Source organism: Pristiophorus japonicus, chromosome 5 (assembly GCF_044704955.1).
Source record: "Pristiophorus japonicus isolate sPriJap1 chromosome 5, sPriJap1.hap1, whole genome shotgun sequence".
NCBI classification, from domain to species: domain Eukaryota; kingdom Metazoa; phylum Chordata; class Chondrichthyes; family Pristiophoridae; genus Pristiophorus; species Pristiophorus japonicus.
The window spans coordinates 74,625,101-74,652,335 of NC_091981.1; the positions used below are offsets into that span (position 1 = coordinate 74,625,101).

At 43.3% G+C, this 27,235-nt stretch overlaps 1 protein-coding gene across 7 annotated transcripts in view; it reads right to left on the reverse strand.

Annotated features, from left to right (window-relative positions):
- fbxl7 (F-box and leucine-rich repeat protein 7) overlaps positions 1 to 27,235 on the reverse strand; it is a 772,156-nt gene that overhangs the window by 49,601 nt on the left and 695,320 nt on the right. The window contains exon 1 of one of the 7 annotated variants that reach the window (XM_070879886.1): positions 9,823 to 9,902. The exons of the other annotated variants lie outside the window; for them this stretch is intronic. The gene's annotated coding sequence lies outside the window, so the exon portion shown is untranslated. Of the gene's footprint in view, positions 1 to 9,822; positions 9,903 to 27,235 lie in introns of those variants that run through there. 7 annotated transcript variants of the gene reach the window in all.

The following is a 27,235-nucleotide window of genomic DNA, read 5'->3' on the forward strand; positions in this document are numbered from 1 at the left end:
AATGGAGTTGGGAAATTGCATGCATCAGTCGCCATTAAAAGGATACAGCTGAAATAGAAAGTGATACAGCTATTTAAAGGTGACTGGCTGCACATCTGGAAAAATAGTAATCGACTTCTTATTTTAGCCTGCCCAAAGGCTGTGTTGGGGAAAATCGTAGCTGGCAAAATATAGCTGGCAAAATAAATGCAGACATGGAACAGAATCTGTGGGCAAGCAGTGGAGTGGCACAGCACACAATCTCTCTTTTTAATAGTTGGTGAAATGAGAGTGTTGCTGTCTGAGGTGTGTGAGAAAACATATAACATGTCGATTGGGAGGTGGTGGACATCACTGTGGACAATACCTGGGAAAAGATGTGGAAGAAGATGGCATACCTGAAGGCAGCTGCTAAGCAACAATGCCAAGTATGAGGTACATTGCCTGGACCTGCATGCCACAACGTGCTGTCTGTCAACCAGCTCCACAATTACCACAGGCCCAATCCAAGTCTTCACACAACCCCTTGCACCTCTTGTGTTGCTGATCATGTCTGCCCATACTCCAGTAGGGAACGCATTAAAACTACAGCTTACAACTGACATTGTTAACACATTCACACCTTCAAAAGATTTCACACACAAGATAATAGTGCACAACTTATTGCATAATGTACGATCACTCTTAGTGACAAACGAGATGGGCTGCAGGATACATAGAAACATAGAAAAATGCAGGAGTAGGCCATTCGGCTCTTCGAGCCTGCACCACCATTCAATAAGATCATGGCTGATCATTCCCTCAGTACCCCTTTCCTGCTTTCTCTCCATACCCCTTGATCCCTTTAGCCGTAAGGGCCATATCTAACTCCCTCTTGAATATATCCAATGAACTGGCATCAACAACTCTCTGCGGCAGGGAATTCCACAGGGTAACAACTCTCTGAGTGAAGAAGTTTCTCTTCATCTCAGTCCTAAATGGCTTACCCCTTATCCTTCGACTATGTCCCCCGGTTCTGGACTTCCCCAACATTCTTCCTGTATCTAACCTGTCCAGTCCCGTCAGAATTTTATATGTTTCTATGAGATCCCCTCTCATCTTTCTAAACTCCAGTGAATACAAGCCCAGTCAATCCAGTCTCTCCTCATATGTCAGTCCTGCCATCTCGGGAATCAGTCTGGTGAACCTTCGCTGCACTCCCTCAATAGCAAGAACATCCTTCCTCAGATTAGGAGACTAAAACTGAACATAATATTCCAGGTGGGGCCTCACCAAGGCCCTGTACAACTGCAGTAAGATCTCCCTGCTCCTATACTCAAATCCCCTAGCTATGAAGGCCAACATACCATTTGCCGCCTTCACCGCCTGCTGTACCTGCATGCCAACTTTCAATGACTGATGTATAATAACACCCAGGCCTCGTTGTACCTCCCCTTTTTCTAATCTTCCGCCATTCAGATAATATTCTGCCTTCGTGTTTTTGCCACCAAAGTGGATAATCTCACATTTATCCACATTATACTGCATCTGCCAAGCGTTTGCCCACTCACCTAACCTGTCCAAGTCACCCTGCAGCCTTTTAGCATCCTCCTCACAACTCACACCGCCACCCAGCTCACTGTCACCTGCAAACTTGGAGATATTACACTCAATTCCCTCATCCAAATCATTAATGTATATTGTAAATAGCTGGGGTCCTAGCACTCAGCCCTGCGGCACCCCACTAGTCACAGTCTGCTATTCTGTAAAAGACCAGTGTATCCCGACTCTCTGCTTCTTGTCTGCCAACCAGTTCTCTATCCATGTCATTCATTACCCCCAATACCATGTGCTTTAATTTTGCACACCAATCTCTTGTGTGGGACCTTGTCAAAAGCCTTTTGAAAGTCCAAATACACCACATCCACTGGTTCTCCCTTGTCCACTCTACCGGTTACATCCTCAAAAAATTCTAGAAGATTTGTCAAGGATTTCCCTTTCATAAATCCATACTGACTTGGACCAATCCCATCACTGTTTTCCAAATGTGCTGCTATTTCATCTTTAATAATTGATTCCAACATTTTCCCCACTACTGATGTCAGGCTAACCGGTCTATAAATACCCGTTTTCTCTCTCCCTCCTTTCTTAAAAAGTGGTGTTACATTAGCTACCCTCCAGTCCATAGGAACCGATCCAGAGTCGATAGACTGTTGGAAAATGACCACCAATGCATCCACTATTTCTAGGGCTACTTCCTTAAGCACACTATCAGGCCCCGGGGATTTATCGGCCTTCAATCCCATCAATTTCCCGAACACAATTTCCCGCCTAATAAGGATTTCCTTCAGTTCCTCCTTCTCACTGGAACTTCGGTCCTCTAGTATTTCCGGAATGTTATTTGTGTCTTCCTTCGTGAAAACAGAAACAAAGTATTTGTTTAACTGATCCGCCATTTCTTTGTTCCCCATTATAAATTCACCTGAATCTGACTGCAAGGGACCTATGTTTGTCTCACTAATCTTTTTCTCTTCACATATCTATAGAAGCTTTTGCAGTCAGTTTTTATGTTCCCAGAAAGTTTCCTCTCATACTCTATTTTCCCCCTCCTAATTAAACCCTTTGTCCTCCTCTGCTGTATTATAAATTTCTCCCAGTCCTCAGGTTTGCTGCTTTTTCTGGCCAATTTATATTTTTCTTCCTTGGATTTAACACTATCCTTAATTTCCCTTGTTAGCCACAATTGAGCCACCTTCCCCGTTTTATTTTTACTCCAGACAGGAATGTCCAATTGTTGAAGTTCATCCATGTGATCTTTAAATGTTTGCATTTGCCTATCCACCGACAACCCTTTAAGTATGACTTGCCAGTCTATTCCAGCCAATCCACGTCTCATACCATCGAAGTTACCTTTCCTTAAGTTCAGGACCCTAGTCTCTGAATTAACTGTGTCATTCTTCCTCTTAATAAAGAATTCTACCATATTATGGTCACTCTTCCCCAAGGGGCCTTGCACAACTAGATTGCTAATTAGTCCTTTCTCATTACACATCACCCAGTCTGGATGGCCAGTCCTCTAGTTGGTTCCTCGACATATTGGTCTAGAAATATGTACAGATTGTCTTGTACAGATCGGTCCTGGGAAAGTGGGAGGCGAAGCGGAGAGGGCTGGGAGCAGGAGTGGGCACTCCTGCCCCCTCTGGCTCCACAGAAATGAAAATATTCACACTTTTACTTACAATGTGTGGGTCGCTTTTAGTGCTCCTATAAGGACCACTGATTCGGCCACTCAAGACCAAATGCGAGGTGAAGCTCCACCCTTTTTTAACCAATTTCAATCGGGGTCTTGCAACCATCAATAGGATCCTTAGTTGCATATGCAGGATGCCTATATTGGGCAGGTGCCCTGCACACCTGGAAGTTTATGGCTACTAATCTGACAGCCAACGCATTTTTGTGGGAGATCTGGTTCAGAAGATCCGAAATTCGTCCTGTCAAGTGGGATTTAACACCAAGAACAAAGTACAATGTTCCATTTCTTCCTCAGAAAGTCCTAGAATATGCTATTTTATATCAATGAATGTTATGCCATTTTATACATAGTGTATTACTAACAGGCATGCTGATTTGCAGTAACTGAGTAAGTCAAAGTACATTTTTATAACCTGGTTTTTGGTGATTTTTACTGTGTTTTGGGAGCAAATCAGTGATTTGATTATTGTTATATGTTTCTTTACTTATGTGCTCTTTATATCTCTTATCTTTTCTAAAATACTGGAAGCACAGATAGCAGGGAAGACATACCAAATTTGAGGTAAGCACCTTCAATTTAGCAGCACGGGGAGGCGAGGTGTCTGGAGGAGTATTGTGTCCAATTCTGGGCATCACACATTAAAAGTGATGTGAAGGCTTTGAAGAGAGGGTAAAGAAGAGATTGACTAGAATGGTTCCAGGAATGAGGGTTTTCAGTTATATGGATAGACTGGAGAAGCTGGGGTTGTTCTCCTCAGAGCAGAGAAGGAGAAGAGGAGATTTGATAGAAGTGTTTAAAATCATGAAGGGTTTAGCTGGAGTAAATAAAAACTGTTTCCAGTGGCTGAACGGTCCATAACCAGAGGGCAAAGATTTAAGGTGATTGGCCAAAGAATCAGAGGCAACATGAGGAAAAACATTTTAACGTAACAAGTGATTAGGGTGGAATGCATTGCCTGATAGAGTGGTGGAGGCAGATTCAATAGTAGCTTTCAAAAGGGAATTTGATAAATACTTGAAGAAAAAATTGCTTTCAATGTAGGCAAGTATGAGGTCATCTACTTTGGACAAAAAAGGATAGATCAGTGTACTTTCTAAATAGAAACAGTGGAGGTCCAAAGAGACTTAGGGATTCATGTACATAGATCAACGGCCGCAAACGTGATTCCAGGAAGCTATGTTGCCTCCCTGGTGCCAGGGTCAAGAATGTCACTGAGCGGCTGCAGAACATTCTGAAGGGGGAGAGTTAACAGCCAGAGGTCATGGTCCATATCGGTAGAAAGAGGGATGTGGTCCTGCAGGCAGATTTTAAGGAGCTACAAAAAAGATAAAAAAGCAGGACCTCAAAGATCGTAATCTCTGGATTACTTCCGATACCGCGAGTGAGTATAGAAATAGGAAGATACAGCAGGTGAATGCATGGTTGGAGAGATGGTGCAGGAGGGAGGGCTTCAGATTCCTAGGGCATTGAGGCCAGTTCTGGTGGAGGTGGGACTCGTACAGACTGGGCGGGTGGCACCTCAACAAAGCCGGGACCAATATCCTCAGGGGAGGTTTGCTAGTGCGGTTGGGGAGGGTTTAAACTAATATGGCAAGGGGATGGGCACCAGGGTGTAGCATTGGAAAGGAGAAACAAAAGGCACAAAGAATTGGGAGAGATGGTTAGCACTAAAGTAATAAAAAGTAAGATATTAGGTGGGATCAGACTAAGAAAGAATACAGGATAGTTTTACAGTGTATGTATGTGAATGCACGAAGCATACTAAACAAGGTTGGTGAGAGCAGGCGCAAATAGCCACATGATGTCGTGGCAATAATGGAGATGTGGCTCAAAAAGGGCAGGATTGAGTATCAAATATTCCTGGATATAGGGCGTTTAGGAAAGACAGGGAAGGAAAGATAGGGCGTGGTGTGGCAGTATTGGTTAAGGAGAATTTTACAGTGCTGGAGAAAGAGGACGTCCTGGAGGGATCAAGGACAGAATCTATATGGCTCGAGTTAAGAAATAATAAAGGTGCACTACTTGTTGAATTCTATAGGCTACCAACTAGTGGGAAAAATATGGAGGAGCAAATTTGCAGAGAAATTAGAGACACAAGAACTATAGAGTAGTGATAATAGGGGACTTCAACTATCCTAATGTAGAGTGGGATAGGAATAGTGTGAAGGGCAGAGAGGGGGAAGAATTTCTAAAGTGTGTTTAGGAGAACTTTCTTGATCAGTATGTTTTTGGCCCAACGAGGAAGGAGACATTGCTGGATCTGGTTCTGAGGAATGAGGTAGGTCAAGTGGAACAAGTGTCAGTAGGTGAACGTTTAGGCTACAGTGCTCATACGATCATAAGGTTTAGATTGATGAACAAGGTCAAAGAATGTAGAGTCAGGGGACAAGTAGCAGAATGGATTCCAAGGAGTAAAGGGTAGCTATTCACAATGGCAGAAAGTGGGTAGTGGGTGTTCTACAAGGATCAGTGCTGGGACCACAGTTGTTCACAAATTACATCAACAATTTAGCCTTTGGAATCAAAAACACAATTTCTAAATTTGTGAATTATACCAAATTGGGGGGGGGCGGATAGTCAATACTGGACTGCAACACATTACAGGAGGACATCAATAAATTTGCAGATTGGACATATAATTAGCAAAAAAATGTGAGGTATAGGGAGGTGGGGTAGAAGAACAAAAGGATCTCGGAGTACAAATACACAAATCACTAAACGTTGTGACACAAGTTAGCAAGACCATAAAAAAGGCAAACCAAGCATTAGGGTTTATTTCTAGAGGTATAGAATTAAATAGTAGGGAAATTATGCTAAACCTGTATCAAACCTTGGTTAGACCACACTTTTAGTGTACTGCGTACGGTTCTGGTCACCATATTATAAAAAGGATATAGAGGCACTGGAGAAGGTGCAGATAAGATTTACAAGGATAATACCAGAAATGCGAGGGTATAAATATTAGGGAAGAATGAACAGGCTGGGTCTCTTTTCTCTTTTTAAAAAAAAGGCTCGTAGAGGTCTTTAAGCTTAAGAAAGGTTTTGATAGAGTGGATACAGAGAGAATGTTTCCACTTGGGAAGAGCATAACTCAAGGCCATCAAAATAAGACAGTGACCAAGAAATCCAATAGGGAATTCAGAAGAAAATTCTTTACCCAAAGAGTAGTGAGAATGTGGAACTCGCTATCACAGGGAGTGGTTGAAGTGGATAGTATAGATGCATTTAAGAGGAGGCTAGACAAGAATATGAGCGAGAAGGGAATAGAGGGTTATTCTGATAGATTTAGATAAGGAAAGATGGGAGGAGGCTCAAGTGGAGCATAAACTGACTGTTTGGGCTATTATGGCCTGTTTCTGTGTCATAAATTCTATGCAATCCTATGAAAAGATTAGTTATGGAAAAGGACAGGGAGCAATCTGGAGTAAAAATATTTAATTGGAGGAAAGCCAATTTCAGTGGGATGAGAACGGATCGGGCCCGGGTAAATTGGACTCCAAGATTGTCAGGCAAAACTGTAATGGAATAATGGGCTGCCTTTAAAGAGAAAATAGTTTGGGGAAAGTCGAGGTACATTCCCACTAGGGGGAAAGGCAGGGCAACTAAAGTAAGAGCTCCCGGGATGTCGAAAGAAATAGAGTGTAAGATGAAACAGAAAAACAGCGCATATGACAGAAGTCAGATTGAGAATACATTTGAGAATCGGGCTAAATATAGAAAGTTCAGATGAGAAGTGAAAAAGATGATAAGAGGGGCAAAGAGAGAGTATGAGAATAGAATGGCAGCTAACATATAAGGTAATCCAAAAGTCTTCGATGGGCATATAAATAGTAAATGGATAGTAAGAGCATGCGTTGGGACCGATTAGGGACAAAAAGGAGACTACACATGGAGACTAAATTAGCACATGAGGTGCTAAATGAGTACTTTGCATCTGTCTTCACCAAGGAAGGAGATGCTGCCATAGACATAGTGAAGGAGGAGGGAGAGGAGATACTGAATGGGATAAGAATTGGTAAAGAGGTGGTACTTGAAAGGCTGGCTGTACTTAAAGTAGATAAGTCACCAGGACCAGATGGGATGCATCCTAGGACGCTGAGGGAAGTGAAAGAAGAGATCGCAGAGGTATTGGCCATAATCTTCCAATCCTCCTTAGAAACGGGGGTGGTGCCAGAGCACTGGAGAATGTTACACCCTTGTTTAAAAAAGGGTGTAAAGATAAACCCAGCACCTTCAGGCCAGTCAGCTTAACCTCGGTAGTGGGGAAGTTTTTAGAAACAAGAATCAGGGACAAAATTAAATCACTTGGACAAGTATGGATTAATTCAGGAAAGCCAGCACGGATTTGTTAAAGGCAAATCGTGTTTAGCCAACTTGATCGAATTTTTTGATGAGGTAACAGATAGGGTTGATGAGGGTAATGTGGTTGACATGGTGTATATGGATTCCCAAAAGATATTCGACAAAGTGCCACATAATAGGCTTGCCAGCAAAGTTGAAGCCTATTGATTAAAAGGGGCAGTGGCAGCATGGATACGAAATTGGCTAAGCGACAGAAAACCAATAGTAGTGGTGTACGGTTGCTTTTCGGACTGGAGGAAGGTACATAGTGGTGTTCCTCAGGGGTCGGTTTTATGACCACTGCTTTTCTTGTAAACAGGCTGGTGGAATGGGCAGACACGTGACAAATGAAATTTAACACAGAAAAATGTGAAGTGATGCATTTTGGTAGAAAGAATGAGGAGAGGAAATATAAGCTAGAGTACAATCCTAAAGGGGATGCATAAACAGAGAGACCTAGGAGTATATGTTCAAGGTGGCAGGGCAGTTTGAGAAAGCAGTTAAAAAAGCTTATGAGATCCTGGGCTTCATAAGTAGAGGTATAGAATACAAATGTGTGTAAGTTATGATGAACCTGTATAAAACACTGGTTCGGCCTCAACTGGAGCATTGTGCCCAATTCTGGGCACCGCACTTTAGAAAGGAGGTGAAGGTTTTGGCGAGAATGCAGAAAAGGTTTATGAGAATGATTCCAGGAATGAGGGACTTCCAGTACATGGATAGACTGGAGAAGCTGGGGTTTTTCTCCTTAGAGCAGAGAAGAATGAGAGATTTGATAGAGGTGTTCAAAATCATGAGGGTCTGGACAGAGTAGATAGGAAGAAACTGTTCCCAATGTTAGAAGGGTTGAGAACCAGAGGACACAGATTTAAAGTGATTGGCAAAAGAACCAAAGGCGACATTAGGAAAAACCTTTTTATGCAGCGAGTGGTTAAGATTCTGGAATGCACTGCCTGAAAGAGTGGTGGAGGCAGACTCAATCATGGCTTTGAAATGGGAACTGGATAAGCACCTGAAGGAAAAAGATCTGCAGGGCTACGGGGTGAGGGCGGGAGAGTGGGATTAGCTGAAGTGCTCATTGCAGAAAGTTCGCATGAGCTCGATGGGCCGAATGGCCTTCTTCCGTGCTGTAACCATCTCTGATTTTATGATCATTAAAATGTCATGGACAGGTACAGAAAATAATCAAAAAGGCTGATGGAATACTGACTTTTACATCTAGAGGACTAGAATACTGGAATATTGTGTTCAGTTCTGGGCACTACACTTGAGGAAGGATATATCGGCCTTGGAAGGAGTGCAACATAAATTTATTGGAATGATATCTGGATTCCAAAGGTTAAATTATGAGGAGGAATTACACAAATTAGGATTGTATCTCCTGGAATTTAGAAGGTTAAGGGGTAATTTGATCGAAGTTTTAGATATTAATGGGAACTGGGAGATAGAGAGAAACTATTTCTGCTGGTTGGGGCATCTAGGACTAGAATAGGACTAAAATTAGAGCCAGGCTTCTCAGGAGTGAAGTTAGGAAACACTTCTGCATGCAATGAATGATGGAAATTTGGAACGCTCTTCTGCAATGGCAATTGATGATAGGTCAATTAATATTTTGAAATCTGAGATTGATGGATTTTTATTAACCAAAGGTATTAAGGAATATGGGGCAAAGGCAGGTATATGGAGTTAGGATGCTGATCAGCCATGATCTCATTGAATGGTATTACAGACTCGAGGGGTTAAATAGCCTACTCCTGTTCCTATAGGAGTAATAGCAATTATTAGTCCCTACACCATTTCCCTCACTGGCCCTGTGATCTAAGTGCACAAAGGCGTTATTTGCTTTCTTAAGCAGCACCTGGCAGGTCACATCAGACTGGAAAATTATCATTACAAGTATATAGACAAATCTGAGAGTATACTCTGGATCATTTGTATTTAACATTGCGCTTATTCCTGCTTGTTGGGGAAAGAAATGGCGCCGAGTATATTGTGCAATTCTACTGGAGATTTTAAACAGGTCATGGATTTACACTGCTTCAGGTATGTTCCATGTTACTGTGTGTAATGTTGTGTATTCCTCCATCCCTTACTGTTTTCTCAAAGTCCCTTGCCAAGAAGGGAAAGATTAAATTTGTCTGGCCTTATGATAAATAGGTAAAATGAGTCGTGTAATGAGGCTGGACTGAACTCCTGAACTGACAGCTGTCACAATGCTGAACTACAATATGATATTATAAGGCCAAAGTGGGGTCTGCTGCTGTATTTACCTGTGCGTTACAATTATTTTCACATATGGTCGGAAATGTGGAAATGACCGTGAGGAAACGCCGCTTTACTGCTGTAAACCTTATGTAACACGATCCCAATACTACACACTCGGCTAAAAAGAATCTGCCTCTCCCTTGGGGTGAGCAGCATACTTTTTTGCAAGGTTTATCTGGGTTCAGATTGTTTCAATCTCATGCATTTGAAGAATCTGCAACTTTAAAAAATGTGAACAAATTAAACAGACGTCCTTTTTGATACACTAAGAAGAGTTCTCGTGTTGGATCTAATCATCTGGGGTTTTCAACACTGCGCACGGATTGGACAATTGAGCTCAATATGGCTTTGGTATTCCATCATTCCCCTAAAGGCTTATACTACTCTTGGAGTACCTCCAAGAGATGCATGCTAACAAAAAGTACATTAATATAGCTGCACAGCAGTTTAAAGGAGCATAATCATCATCAAAAGTGTTTGGCAATTTCTTTTCCATCCCAACTTATAAATCAGTGTCCCTAATACTAATTAGCAAAACCCCTCCAACCCACTGTGAGCAAGGTCATTTCAACAGCACATAACACATATTAAGGGGTAGATTTTCCTCTGCATTATACTTGGGGCAGATGCATGTTATGCTACGTCTCCAAAGCTTCCCTGGAATTTCTGCAGCTTCTCCAAAGTGATATAACTGGGCCTGCACCTATGAGATAAATGGCCAGTTAATCTGTTTCCTGCGGCTTTGGTTGACTTGAACTCCCATGCTCTTCTTCAAAGAGTGTCTATTGACACATTCACTTGAACAGGCAGACAGGGCCTCGGTTTAACATCCCATCTGACAACGCAGTGCTCCCTTAGTACCACAATGAAGTGTCAGCTTAGATTATGTGCTCATATCATGGGATTGGGTTTATATCCACAATTTTTGACTCAGAGGTTGGTAGAATACCAGATTCAGTTCGCTACAACATGTAACATATTTGTATAATTACTGTTTATTAAGTATTACAACCATTTCTTCCAGAGGTGTGAGTGCTACCATTGAGCCAAGCTGCTACAGGAGAGATGTACACTGTCTACTTCCTGCGCTCATCTCTCTTACAAATTAAAGGTAATCTAGAAATATATGCCTCAGCTTGCTCTCTCCAAGAATAGTCCAGTTTCACAGTATGTCCAACTTCTTAATTGACCTTTTCAACATTAAAAGCACAATATAAGTTGTTGTTGTTGTTGTTGTTGTCAATTAACCGAAACCAGACATCTGCAACTTGACCTCCAAGTGAACCCATAATTTATTTCAAGAATACAGAGCAATTGCATCTTCAATCCTCAAAGACACATGCAACTGTCTTCTATTTAAATGGCACAATGTCCTGTTCTTATAAAAAGAGGGGTTGGAACACTTAATAAACAGTAATTCTACAAACACATTATAGAAATTCGATGCATCCTGTTAGCGCCTCCGGGGCATAAATGCCTTACCACCCAGGCGCGACGCTGTTAATGAATCCCGCCATAATGGGCAGGAGTTTAGCAGTGGCGTTACGGCATTGCGCCCCTATTTCCTGCGCCCGGAGATAATGATGTCATTGCTCTGCATATCTCCTAGTTAGTGCCCCAGCCCCGAAATTGGCTTTCACCCCTGCAGCAATGCCGGACGACTTCAGGGATGGATATCTGCCAGCCGGCTGCTACCGGGCAAAATTAAAGGGGAGGTCGCTGAGTGCAAAAAAAACTACCTTTTTGTTGCCGCTTCTGATGCTTAAAGCGCTCCACTTCTATCCTGGGGCAGTAACGCGAGTTTATCGAGAGGAGTGAGACTTTTACGTCTGGCACTAAGTCTCGTCCCTCCCCAGTGTTACAGTCCCCAAACGGGACAATACTGAATTTCTCCCCCTGTATGCTGTAGAGAACTAAACCAGCTTCAATAACAACAATTTAGGATATTTAATCAGGCCGAGAGGAGACCCCACCCAACTGCTTTACTCCCCGCCTGACTCCGCTCCCGACTCCCCACCTGACTGCTCTAGTATGTTTCTTTTAAAAAGTGAGATGTTTAGAGATGTCATCAGAAACATTACAACGAGCATTTTAGATTATAGTCACACCTCTACAACAGATGCAAAAATCTACCATATTATTTTACCAAAATGAATTAAACGAGCCAGTAAACATTATAAGAACATAAGAATTAGGAACAGGAGTAGGCCATCTAGCCCCTCCAGCCTGCTCCGCCATTCAAAAAGATCATGGCTGATCTGGCCGTGGACTCAGCTCCACTTACCCGCCCGCTCCCCATAACCCTTAATTCTCTTATTGGTTAAAAATCTATCTATCTGTGATTTGAATACATTCAATGAGCTACCTCAACTGCTTCCTTGGGCAGAGAATTCCACAGATTCACAACCCTCTGGGAGAAGAAATTCCTTCTCAACTCGGTTTTAAATTGGCTCCCCCGTATTTTGAGGCTGTGCCCCCTAGTTCTAGTCTTCCAGACCAATGGAAACAACCTCTCTGCCTCTATCTTGTCTATCCCTTTCATTATTTTAAATGTTTCTATAAGATCACCCCTCATCCTTCTGAACTCCAACGAATAAAGACCCAGTCTACTCAATCTATCATCATAAGGTAACCCCCTCATCTCCGGAATCAGCCTAGTGAATCATCTCTGTACCCCCTCCAAGGCTAGTATATCCTTCCTTAAGTAAGGTGACCAAAACTGCAGGCAGTACTCCAGGTGCAGCCTCACCAATACCCTGTACAGTTGCAGCAGGACCTCCCTGCTTTTGTACTCTATCCCTCTCGCAATAAAGGCCAACATTCCATTCGCCTTCCTGATTACCTGCTGCACCTGCAAACTAACTTTTTGGGATTCATGCACAAGGACCCCCAGGTCCCTCTGCACTGCAGCATGTTGTAATTTCTCCCCATTCAAATAATATTCCCTTTTACTGTTTTTTTTTCCAAGGTGGATGACCTCACATTTCCCGACATTGTATTCCATCTGCCAAACCTTAGCCCATTCGCTTAACCTATCTAAACCTTCCCTCTGTTACTGACCATCACAGCATCCTCTTGGCCACAATGATGAAATGAAAGTCACCACAAAGCAAACTGTATTGCTTTCTTAGTCATTCTTTGCTGTCATTTAAAATGTTCCCAATCTTCTAGTTTCCCACTAACCTTGGCCACCTTATACGCATTGGTTTTTAATTTGATACTCCTTTATTTCCTTGGTTATCCACGGCTGGTTATCCCTTCTCTTACCGCCTTCTTTTTCACTGGAATATATTTTTGTTGCGCACTATGAAAGAGCTCCTTAAAAGTCCTCCACTGTACCTCAATTGTGCCACCGTTTAGTCTGTGTTCCCAGTGTACTTTAGCTAATTCTGTCCTCATCCCACTGTAGTCCCCTTTGTTTAAGCATAGTATGCTCATTTGAGACAATACTTCCTCACCCTCAATCTGTATTACAAATTCAACCATACTGTGATCACTCATTCCGAGAGGATCTTTTACTCGGAGATCGTTTATTTTTCCTGTCTCATTACACAGGACCAGATCTAAGATAGCTTGCTCCCTTGTAGGTTCTGTAACATACTGTTCTAAGAAACAATCCCGTAGCATTCTATGAATTCCTCCTCAAGGCTACCCCGTGCGATTTGATTTGATCAATCGATATGTAGGTTAAAATCCCCCATGATTACTGCTGTTCCTTTTTCACATGTCTCCATTATTCCCTTGATTATTGTCCGTCCCACCGTGAAGTTATTATGTGGGGGCCTATAAACTACGCCCACCAGTGACTTTTTCCCCTTACTATCTCTAATCTCCACCCACAATGATTCAACATTTTGTTCATTAGAGCCAATATCATCTCTCACAACTGCCCTGATATCATCCTTTATTAACAGAGCTACCCCACCTCCTTTCCCTTCTTGTCTATCCTTCCGAATTGTCAGATACCCCTGTATGTTTAATTCGCAGTCTTGGCCACCCTGCAACCACGTTTCTGTAATGGCCACCAAATCATACCCATTTATAATGATTTGTGCCGTCAATTCATTTACTTTATTTCAAATGCTGCGTGCGTTTAGGTAGAGTGTTTTAATACTAGTTTTTAAACCATAATTTTTAGTTTTGACCCTTCCTGCAGCCCCTTTATATTCATACATATTGTCCCTTCCTATCACTTTGTGGTTTACACTTACCCCAGTGCTACTCTGCTCTGTTGCCTCCTGCCTTTTGCATTCTTTCTTGGGGTCCTGTTCATCTGTGCTCTCACCCACTCTAACTAGCTCAGAGCCCTCTCCTGGGTTCCGAATACTCCTCGCATTGAGGCACCGAGCTTTCAGGCTTGCCTTTTTATTACACTTTGACCCTTTAGAATTTTGCTGTACATTGGCCCTTTTTGTTTTTTGCCTTGGGCTTCTCTGCCCTCCACTTTTACTCATCTCCTTTCTGTCTTTTGCTTCTGCCTCCATTTTGTTTCCCTCTGTCTCCCTGCATTGCTTCCCATCCCCCTGCCATATTAGTTTAACTCCTCCCCAACAGCACTAGCAAACACTCCTCCTAGGACATTGGTTCTGGTCCTGCCCAGGTGCAGACCGTCCAAGACTCCTGAGGGCCTGATTAAATGTCATAAATTCCATTACATTATTGTAATGTATGCACCTATGAGTATGCTCACAGGTTTGTAGAGCTGTTGCATTGTGAGTGGCTCAGCCAGTCACGTGATGTTCACAAGACTCAATAAAACCCCTGTCAGTTGTGTCTAGGTCATCCACAATGAAGTATGCAGTTGTGAGCCTAGTGGATGAACTGGTAATTTGTAGTGTGATTGTTAAACCTTTGTTAATAAACCAACTAATTTTTAACAGCAATGTGTTGCTATGAATTCTTAAGCAAAGAACCCATGAAGCAAATACATTACAAAACCTTCTGCACCAACCATTTCACCTCACTGGCAGTGGCCATTTACCAACTACTGGTAACATCCATTACTTTTTTTTTTACAGGTTTGAACAGTGCATAAGAAAATATAGTGGTGCACATATGTATGTGCTTGTTGGCAATTTTGTAAAGCAGATCCATATATAAGAACATAAGAAATAGGAGCAGGAGTAGATCATTTGGCCCCTCGAGTCTGCTCCACCATTTAATAAGATCATGGCTGATCTGATCTTGGGCTCAGCTCCACTTCCCTGCCCACTCCCCAAAAGCCTACACTCCCTTATCATTCAAAAATCTGTCTATCTCCACCTTTAAATATATTCAATGACCGAGCCTCCACAACTTTCTGGGGCAGAGAATTCCACAGATTTACGACCCTCAGAGAAAATAAATTCTTCCTCATCTCAGTTCTAAATGGGCGACCCCTTATTCTTAAACTATGCCCCCTATTTCCAGATTCCCCCATGAGTGAAAACATCCCATAAGTCAACTCCTTGATCTCAGGAATCAACCTAGTGAACCTTCTCTGAACTGCCTCCAATGCAAGTATATCCTTCCTTAAATAAGGAAACTAAAACTGTACACAGTACTCTCGGTGTGGTCTAACCAATACCCTGTACAGTTGAAGCAGGACTTCCCTGCTTTTATATTCAATCCCCCTTGCAATAAAGGCTAACATTCCATTTACCTTCCTGACTACTTGCTGTACCTACATACTAACGTTTTGTGTTTCATGCACAAGGACCCCCACGTCCCTCAGCATTTTGTAATTTCTCTCCATTTAATTAATAATTTGCTTTTTTATTTTTCCTGCCAAAGTGGATAACCTCACATTTTCCCACATTATACTCTATCTGCCAAATGTTTGCCCACTCACTTACCCTGCCTATATCCCTTTGCAGATTATTTGTGTCCTCCTCACAATTTGCTTTCCCACCCATCTTTGTATCATCAGCAAACTTGGCTACATTACACTCGGTCCCTTCATCCAAGTCATTAATATAGATTGTAAATAGTTGAGGCCCTAGCACCAATCACTGTGGCACCCCACTAGTTACAGTTTGCCAACCGGAAAATGACCCATTTATCCTGACTCTCTGTTTTCTGTTAGTTAGCCAATCCTCTATCCATGCTAATACCCCCAACCCGTGAGCTCTTATCTTGTGCAGTAACCTTTTATGTGACACTTTATCGAATGCCTTCTGGAAATCCAAATACACCACATTCACTGGTTCCCCCTTATCTACCCTGCTCATTACATCCTCAAAGAACTCTAGCAAATTTGCCAAACATGATTTCTCTTTCATAAAACCATGCTGACTCTGCTTGATTGTATTACGTTTTTCCAAATGTCCTGCTACTGCTTCCTTAATAATGAATTCCAGCATTTTCCCAAAGACAGATGTTAGGCTAATATAATGAATGGTTATAAGTGTAGTTATCTAATGCATATATTAATAACAACCATAAGAACATTTAGGCATACAGAAAAACTGTTAACACAACAACACATTTCTTTTACATAGAATAAGCACAGTTGTGGCATGATTTAGAATGATTCTAGGGATGAGTGATTAGTTATGTGGATAGACTGGAGAAGCTGGGGTTGTTCTCATTAAAGCAGAGAAGGCGAAGAGGAGATGTGATGAAGATGTTTAAAATCATGAAGGGTGTCGATAGAGTAAATAGTGAGAAACTGTTTCCAAGGCCAAAGAGTCAATAACCAGAGGGCACAGATTTAAGGTGATTGGCAAAAGAGGCAACATGAGGGAAAACTTTTCTTTAAATAACTAGTGGTTAGGATTTGGAATGCACTGCCTGATAGGGTGGTGGAAACAGATTCAGTAGTAGCCTTCAAAAGGGAATTGGATAAATACTTGAAGGGAAAAACATACAGGGATATGGGGGAAAAGCGCGGGAGTGGGATTAACTGGATTGCTCTTGAAAAGAGCACAGACGTGATGGGCCAAATAGCCACCTCCTGTGCTGTACTATTCTATGATTCTATGGGCTAGATTTTCCACTTATTTTGTATGCTTAACGCCCACTTAACATCCATTTTACCGCTGAAATGACGTATAACGCCCATATACCGCCCATTTAGCCACAAAATGGAAACTGACGGGTATTTTTTGGAAACTTATCGCCAACCGTTACTTTCCCCATGTGCATAACGCCGGGAAAAAATAATACCGCCCGCCCACTTTTTTTGGGCGGAATCATCAGAATGAGTGAAATCAACAGCAATTAATACTGGATTCAATAATGCCGCCCACCCATTTTTTTTGTCATAAAGATCACATTTGCCGAAACTAATGCCCAGGAGATTGCCCACCGTCACTTTCACCACCTCGCACACATATCGCCCACAATATCGCTCACCCCAAAAAACGCCTGAAAAAAGTGGAACTGTTCTGAACTAAAGCCAGCGGGTGTTAAAAAAACAAGCCTAAAGGCTTTGTGTCTTAATGCAAGGAGTATCCCCAATAAGGTGGATGAATTAACTGTGCAAATAGATGTTAACAAATATGATGTGATTGGGATTACGGAGACGTGGCTCCAGGATGATCAGGGCTGGGAACTCAACATCCAGGGGTATTCAACATTCAGGAAGGATAGAATAAAAGGAAAAGGAGGTGGGGTAGCATTGCTGGTTAAGGAGGAGATTAAGGCAATAGTTAGGAAGGACAATAGCTTGGATGATGTGGAATCTATATGGGTAGAGCTACAGAACACCAAAGGGCAAAAATCGTTAGTGGGAGTTGTGTACAGACCTCCAAACAGTAGTAGTGATGTTCGGGAGGGTATCAAACAGGAAATTAGGGGTGCATGCAATAAAGGTGCAGCAGTTATAGTGGGTGACTTTAATATGCACATAGATTGGGCTAACCAAACTGGAAGCAATACGGTGGAGGAGGATTTCCTGGAGTGCATAAGGGATGGTTTTTTAGACCAATATGTCGAGGAACCAACTAGGGGGGAGGCCATCTTAGACTGGGTGTTATGTAATGAGAGAGGATTAATTAGCAATCTCGTTGTGTGAGGCCCCTTGGGGAAGAGTGACCATAATATGGTGGAATTCTGCATTAGGATGGAGAATGAAACAGTTAATTCAGAGACCATGGTCCAGAACTTAAAGAAGGCTAACTTTGAAGGTATGAGGCGTGAATTGGCTGGGATGGATTGGCGAATGATACTTAAGGGGTTGACTGTGGATGGGCAATGGCAGACATTTAGAGACCGCATGGATGAACTACAACAATTGTACATTCCTGTCTGGCATAAAAATAAAAAAGGGAAGGTGGCTCAACCGTGGCTATCAAGGGAAATCAGGGATAGTATTAAAGCCAAGGAAGTGGCATACAAATTGGCCAGAAATAGCAGCGAACCTGGGGACTGGGAGAAATTTAGAACTCAGCAGAGGAGGACAAAGGGTTTGATTAGGGCAGGGAAAATGGAGTATGAGAAGAAGCTTGCAGGGAACATTAAGACGGATTGCAAAACTTTCTATAGATATGTAAAGAGAAAAAGGTTAGTAAAGACAAACGTAGGTCCCCTGCAGTCAGAATCAGGGGAAGTCATAACGGGGAACAAAGAAATGGCGGACCAATTGAACAAGTACTTTGGTTCGGTATTCACGAAGGAGGACACAAACAACCTTCCGGTTATAAAAGGGGTCGGGGGGTCGAGTAAGGAGGAGGAACTGAGGGAAATCCTTATTAGCCGGGAAATTGTGTTGGGGAAATTGATGGGATTGAAGGCCGATAAATCCCCAGGGCCTGATGGACTGCATCCCAGAGTACTTAAGGAGGTGGCCTTGGAAATAGTGGATGCATTGACAGTCATTTTCCAACATTCCATTGACTCTGGATCAGTTCCTATAGAGTGGAGGGTAGCCAATGTAACCCCACTTTTTAAAAAAGGAGGGAGAGAAAACAGGGAATTATAGACCGGTCAGCCTGACATCGGTAGTGGGTAAAATGATGGAATCAATTATTAAGGATGTCATAGCATCACATTTGGAAAGAGGTGACATGATAGGTCCAAGTCAGCATGGATTTGTGAAAGGGAAATCATGCTTGACAAATCTTCTGGAATTTTTTGAGGATGTTTCCAGTAGAGTGGACAAGGGAGAACCAGTTGATGTGGTATATTTGGACTTTCAGAAGGCGTTCGACAAGGTCCCACACAAGAGATTGATGTGCAAAGTTAAAGCACATGGGATTGGGGGTAGTGTGCTGACGTGGATTGAGAACTGGTTGTCAGACAGGAAGCAAAGAGTAGGAGTAAATGGGTACTTTTCAGAATGGCAGGCAGTGACTAGTGGGGTACCGCAAGGTTCTGTGCTGGGGCCCCAGCTGTTTACACTGTACATTAATGATTTAGATGAGGGGATTAAATGTAGTATCTCCAAATTTGCGGATGACACTAAGTTGGGTGGCAGTGTGAGCTGCGAGGAGGATGCTGTGAGGCTGCAGAGCGACTTGGATAGGTTAGGTGAGTGGGCAAATGCATGGCAGATGAAGTATAATATGGATAAATGTGAGGTTATCCACTTTGGTGGTAAAAACAGAGAGACAGACTATTATCTGAATGGTGACAGATTAGGAAAAGGGGAGGTGCAAAGAGACCTGGGTGTCATGGTACATCAGTCATTGAAGGTTGGCATGCAGGTGCAGCAGGCAGTTAAGAAAGCAAATGGCATGTTGGCCTTCATAGCAAGCGGATTTGAGTACAGGGGCAGGGAGGTGTTGCTACAGTTGTACAGGGCCTTGGTGAGGCCACACCTGGAGTATTGTGTACAGTTTTGGTCTCCTAACCTGAGGAAGGACATTCTTGCTATTGAGGGAGTGCAGCGAAGGTTCACCAGACTGATTCCCGGGATGGCGGGACTGACCTATCAAGAAAGACTGGATCAACTGGGCTTGTATTCACTGGAGTTCAGAAGAATGAGAGGGGACCTCATAGAAACATTTAAAATTCTGACGGGGTTAGACAGGTTAGATGCAGGAAGAATGTTCCCAATGTTGGGGAAGTCCAGAACCAGAGGTCACAGTCTAAGGATAAGGGGTAAGCCATTTAGGACCGAGATGCGGAGAAACTTCTTCACCCAGAGAGTGGTGAACCTGTGGAATTCTCTACCACAGGAAGTTGTTGAGGCCAATTCACTAAATATATTCAAAAAGGAGTTAGATGAGGTCCTTACTACTAGGGGGATCAAGGGGTATGGCGAGAAAGCAGGAATGGGGTACTGAAGTTGAATGTTCAGCCATGAACTCATTGAATGGCGGTGCAGGCTAGAAGGGCCGAATGGCCTACTCCTGCACCTATTTTCTATGTTTCTATGTTTCTATGTGTGGGTGCCTTTTTAAAATCGCAGGTTGCTTCATTCAAAAGGCAGCTTCAACTTCGGGGGAGTTTGGATTGACTCTGGAGTTCTTCTCCGGGGAAGTAACCATCTCAACAGACATATTTTCAGACTATTGAGGGTTTAGAAACATAGAAACATAGAAATATAGAAAATAGGTGCAGGAGTTGGCCATTCGGCCCTTCGAGCCTGCACCACCATTCAATAAGACCATGGCTGATCATCACCTCAGTTCCCCTTTCCTGCTTTCTCTCCATACCCCTTGATCCCTTTAGCTGTAAGGGCCATATCTAACTCCCTCTTGAATATATCCAACAAACTGGCATCAACAACTCTCTGCGGCAGGGAATTCCACAGGTTAACAACTCTCTGAGTGAAGAAGTTTCTCCTCATCTCAGTCCCAAATGGCCTACCCCTTATCCTAAAACTGTGTCCCCCGGTTCTGGAATTCCCCAACATCGGGAACATTCTTCCTGAATCTAACCTGTCCAGTCCTGTCAGTATTTTATATGTTTCTATCAGATCCCCTCTCATTCTTCTAAACTCCAGTGACTACAGGCCCAGTCGATCCAGTCTCTCATCATATGTCAGTCCTGCCATCCCGGGAATCAGTCTGGTGAACCTTCGCTGCACTCCCTCAATAGCAAGAACGTCCTTCCTCAGATTAGGAGACCAAAACTGAACACAATATTCCAGGTGAGGCCTCACCAAAGCCCTGTACAACTGCAGTAAGACCTCCCTGCTCCTATACTCAAATCCCCTAGCTATGAAGGCCAACATGCATTTGCCTTCTTCACCGCCTACTGTACCTGCATGCCAACTTTCAATGATTGATGTACCATGACACCCAGGTCTCCTTGCACCACCCTTTTCCAAATCTGCCGCCACTCAGATAATAATCTGCCCTCGTGTTTTTGCCACCAAAGTAGATAACCTCCCATTTATCCACATTATACGACATCTGCCATGCATTTGCCCACTCACCTAACCTGTCCAAGTCATCCTGCAGCCTCTTAACATCCTCCTCGCAACTCACATCACCACCCAGCTTAGTGTCATCTGCAAACTTGGAGATATTACACTCAATTCCTTCATCTAAATCATTGGTGTATACTGTAAATAGCTGGGGTCCCAGCACTGAGCCCTGCAACACCCCACTCGTCACTGCCTGCCATTCTGAAAAGGATCTGTTTATCCCGGGTATATTTTAGTGAGGAAATTATTGCTTCTGATCAATCACTATTATACTTTGATTGCAATGGGGCCAACCATTTCTCAGCCTGCATCGATTAATATGCAGTTGCTGCAGAGTGCAGATAGCTCAATGTGTGATGCACATCATTATGTGCCTTATTTACGATGTGCCAGACTGATGAGGAGGAGGGCACTTCCACAATTAGGTTATCACTGAGGTATGCCAGCTGATAAGGGGAGATCTGCAGCCTGCCAGCACCATCAGGACTGCACTCTCCATCGAGGTCAAAGTCATTGCGGCACTGTCGTTCTACGCGTTGCGTTCTTTTCAGGCTTCAGCTGGCAACATTTGCGGTCTGTCTCAGCATGCCACACATTGCTGCATTAGACAGGTCATTGAAGCCCTGTACACATGCAGGAGGGATTTGATCAGCTTCCCTATGACCAGGGAGGCAAAGACTGAGAGGGCTCCAGGATTCTCCAGAATTGCAAACTTCACCAAGGTGCAGGGAGCAATAGACTGTACGCACATCGTGATATGGGCACATTTTCAGGATGCAGAGGTTTTCAGGAACCACAAGGAATTCCATTCCCTGAATGTCCAACTCATTGTCAACCACCAGCAACTTATAATGGCAGTGAATGCTAAATTTCTGGGCAGCATCCATGATGCGCACATCCTGCGGGAGAGCACTGTATCTGACTTGGTTTAACAATCAGCCACAAAGTCAATGCTGGATGCTTGGTCGCAAAGGATATGGCCTCACCACCTGGCTGATGACCCCCCACTGCGTGACAATCACATCGAAGCCGAGAGGCGATACAACGAGAGCCACTTGCAATATTGTGGAGAAAACCACTGGAGTATTTAAGCAGCGTTTTAGAAGCCTGGACCACTCAGGAGGCGAGCTCCAATACCACCCTGAGCAGGTAGCTCAATTTGTGGTGGTGTGCTCCATGCTGCACAACTTGGCTATCAAGAGGGGAAAGGAATTGCCTGAAGAGTCTTGACAGTCCACCTCACCAGAGAGGAAGAAGAGGATGAGGAGGCGGATGCTGACATCGACCCACACAATCAGGCTGACGCTGAAGCCATGCCCCCGCCCCCCTGTAGACCGCATGAAAGGGCCTGTGGTGGCATGATAGCTGCAAGAGCCTTATGTCAGGAGCTCATCAATGAGCGTTTTACCTGAAAGAACATTGGTGTTATTTACAAAGCTGACGCACTGTTGGGTGTGCAGGTCATACATCATTGGTGGGCATCACCTTGATGACAGTTAAAGTTTAAGTTGATTTAAGTCAAGTGTAATTATACCCTTTGGTGTTAAGGAATCACCAACGTGTAACAGTGCAGCTATCTGAGCCAATGCACAACAAGGTTTTGTTAAATGAAAACCTTTTAAACATTTGTCTGAAATCATCAGTATTTCTGTAAAAAGCAACCCCCCTCCCCCGCCCTCCTGCTTCTCCTCCCCACCTCTTCCCCTTCCCCTTCCCCTCCTTACTCCAAGGCGCCTGGCCGAGGAGCTCCTCAGATGATGCTTCATTGGGGGCGGGGGGGGGGGGGATGACGGCCGAACCGCTGCTTCGACGGATATGGGAGAGGACAGTCCCGAGGTAGGAACATGCTCTGAGCCAGAAGCAAGATGTTGCTCCTGGCTCTGATATGTCACTGGCAATGGGGATGCGACACCTTGGGGTGCAGTGCCACGCTCCGGGACCACTGGGAGCCCTCTGCCACCAGTGTTCCTGGCTACCAGCTCCAGGGCCTCCACCATCCCTTCCATGTTATATCTTATTTGTTGGACAAAAACTCGGTGCCAACTATGTTCTTGGTGCTTAGTAGGCTGTTTGGTGCTGGTGAATCTCCCTCGTGCCTCCCACAACAGCCAAACACGCACACACTACAGCCACACGCTTTCAGTCCCTCTCCGCTCCCTCTCTCTCTGTCTCCTCTTCTGCGCATATCATGATGATCCTTGACCTCCTGAATCACAGGAATCGAGCGTTGCCATGCCGTTGCTAAGGACGGTGGCACTTTACGGTAGAAGGTCAGAGAGATTTAATGCTGCCACCCATTTCATATCGTTCACATTAATGCCCAATTTCAAAAGTGGAGACTAGGTGCTTTGAGAATGGGCGAGAAGCCGGCGATCTGAAAACCCTTTTTTACCGCCATTTTTGGGCAATATGCACAAAAGTGTGAAATCTAGCCCTATGATTTACATCTCAGCACCTCCAAATAAAATAATTGGCACAGAACAACATAGGTAGAGACTGTGAGGATCTTCAAGACCATCTAATGTTTGAATTCTGAATATTATATTTGTAATTCAGTGCTTCACAATAAAATATTTCAAAGGAAATATTTTATATTTTTTTTTGCCAGCTAAATTCTAACATTCCAGTCCTCCAGAATTTACTTCGATTTGTCATTAATAAGCTTGATGCTGCCCTACTTTCCATTTCACTCTTCTTAAAATAAAACGTATTCTGTATAAAACAATGAAGCTGGCATTGGAATCATAAATGGAGGCTGTGGGTGGTCTATGCATGGGAAAGCTCACACTGTAAGTGGGATCACCCACCAGGTGACCTCTGTGCCATTAGCAATCTTAGAAAGAAGCCTAAGATTGGATATTTAAATGCTAAGTTCCAACAAAAATAAGATATTTTAGTACTAACAGTCCTTGCACTATTATAATCTGCAAAATTCATGGTTTGGGAAGTTGGTATGCAAGCCAGCGAGAGGCCCCCGCTATCTTTAGGAATTTACAATAACATATTTACAGGATAACTCATAGCCTGTTATACAGTTTGCCTGTTGCCTATTTAATGACTGCTCAGGTCCATCTGCCCAGAGAGCTTCTTCAAAAAAAAATCTAAATTTCTTGTTCCAGTTGCATTCTTTATGACCAGAAACAATAAAATACTGTAATACTGAACTATAGTAGTGAAGATCTCACATGTGGCTGGACTACATGAAAATTTCACTGATTCGACTGTCAACCCCATAGAATATGTCAATCAGTGATATATCTGTCATGTCGAATAAAAATTGTCAAATGGATTGCTTGCGTAAATGTGTTGGGGCACCAGTGCACTGGCAATGTGGAATTGTTAGTTCACCTGTTCACATTCCTGTTACCTCTACATGTTGAGTTCTTGGAATAAGTTTGCCTTTAAAACAGAGCAGAAGGCAGAAGTAACGTGCAATTGTATCAAATGATAAGCTACTGCCCGAACAGGTAATCTGAAAATGCAAAAGGTTAATGTTATTGACATGAAGGGGTTTATTTTTCTATAATGGATCAATGCTAAAAGTTTATTTTTACCTGTTAAGGACTAATTTTGTCAGGCTAAAGTTCAAGCAGCAAGAGAAAAGTTAATTTGAATGAATTGCACTTGAAAACTTTTTTGTGCCTGGTTTTCTTGTAATACAAATAGGGAGTTCAGGTGACATCATAAATCACAAAATATTTGAAGCAAAATCCCATCTTTTTCCAAGAATGACAATAGCTATTGTAAACCATGGTGGCTGCCTACAGTGGACTTGCACAGGCCTGTTCCTATAAACTGAAAGGTCCACGCTTCCTGTGAAACTGTTTAATGACAGGCCAGCTGAGTTTTGTTTTGTTTGTCCTCCTGGTATGTACACTATGTAAAACCAAACCCTCCTGAGATCCTTCAGTTCTGCATTTCTGTTGGGCCAGGTGTTTGTCTTGTATTGAGATGTATGGATGTGATTGCTAGAAAGCTGTCAGTCACTGTCATATTCAACCAATCAAATCTAATCTTTTACATCCATATAAAAAAGAATTAAGAATTGATTTAAACCATCTGCAACACTTAAACAAAAACATTAACTCTCCCTTTAGCAATGTAGTCCTTCAACTCTTTGCACATTAGATCCAGAGATCCAGTTACATCTGTGGAACAGTGAAAATAAAACTTGCAATACCAGTAGATGTATGCAGGTGGTAATATGTTAAGTTTCTGGGGAATGCTATCTCATGACTTAATTGTGGTTCTTGCAAAGAAAGCAAAACGTCTTTCATTCCCTGGCTGTTATGATTTGTTACTTACATGTGTGGTCTGAGAATTATTTTCAGTTAGTTAATTGTTAACCCAGAAGTAAAGCTGATGATGTTGCATAACCACAAGTCATGTGAGATGATAACTGTTACCATCATGTTTTATTTCAAGACTGTTAAATGTATTTTATTACGGTACAACAGTAATGTGTGTTAAATAGAATTGATAAAATAGAAGTTGTAGGCTGCTGGAAATATTCCACTTGTGATGTTGGGAAAATAGACAGTTTCTTAAACAATAAGGGGTTATGGGGAGCGGGCAGGGAAGTTGAGCTGAGTCCATGATCAGATCAGCCATGATCTATTTGAATGGCGGAGCAGGCTCGAGGGGCCGTATGGCCTACTCCTGTTCCTATTTCTTATATTCTTATTTATGACCATTTGCATCTTAGCCATGCGAGTACATCATCTCCACATCATTTAATGATTTGTTTCAAGTGTCCTCACTCCTTGTCAATAATTGCATACACCTTTACTGCCCGGAAAAGAAATTGGGCCTGAAAACCCACAAGTACGTGCCATCACCATAGCTAAGTGGGAATGCCAACCTGCCAGTGATCCAAGTGTTTGACCTTGTGATATTTCTTGGGGTCAGGCCATTTGTATAATGACAGCAGGTACCAGCACCAGGACCTGTGCAGCTTGGGTACCTGCTGGATGGGGTGAGAGGGCAGGGGGAAATACAATTCCATAAGGCTACAATGGATGAATTTAACAACCATCTGCTCCCGCCCTCATGGGAAATTCCAACTTGAGTTTCTATGGGGCAGTACCATGTCCTGGCTTGGTTTCCACCACGGCTAGTCCCTACTTCCCCTAATTACATCGTTAATCCATTCTAATCCCTGAAGACATTCAGAGCCCTTGACGGTGAAATTTATTATCGCCTCGTTTGGGGGCGGTAACTTTTGAAAGCTGGGAAACTTATCTAATGCTTCCTAGCTTTCAAAAAATTGGCAATAGCGCTCCAGAAAGGAAGTGGAGCGCATTTTCTTCTTGGAGCGCTAAAGGATGCAGGTGGGGCAGAGACCTCAGCAGCGCTGCACACTGTGCCATGCAGTGCTACCGGCTTCAAAGAGCCCTTCCCTCATTTAAAGGGAAGGGCCATCGCTGCAGGCTCTGCAATTTAACAGTCACCTACATGGACCACCATTGCCGTGGCGATCCCACGCCATCAGCCCGGCACTAGGGCAGGAACCTGCGAAGAAAACGGCAGCAACAAAGGTAAGTTTTTTGTTTTTACTTACCTTGGTCACCTGCCCCCGTAGCGGCCAGCTGCCTGATCCACGCCTCCTGCAGCTGCCCGACGCTGCTGCAGGAGGTGGAATGAATTTCCGGTCCGGGGTGCTAACCGGGCGATGCACACGGTGATGACGTGGACACAGGAGATCAGGTCACAACACCTACATATAAAGGTGTACGCAATTATTGACAGGGAGTGAAGATACTAGTGCCACTCCCGATCACAAAGGCATTTATTTGCACTACGTTGGGGGCAAGGCATGGCGGGGGGGGGGCGCTAACTGGAGGCACAAATGCACCCACTTTCTCCCCCCTTTTCTGTAAGCATATGATTACCACCTAGCAATCTGTATCATGTGACAAAGACACACACATAACAAATGGAACAGTAGTCACAAGGAATAAGTTCATCCACTTTTGTAAAAGATGGTGTTTAAATCTGGTTGGAAATACTGACAGTGAAAGTCAAGAGCACTTGACAGCATGACATCCAGAATCTCTCTTTCGTAATTGCCTACAGCCATTCTCCAAGTGAGTTGAAGCCAGACATGATTTCCCCTTGGAGTT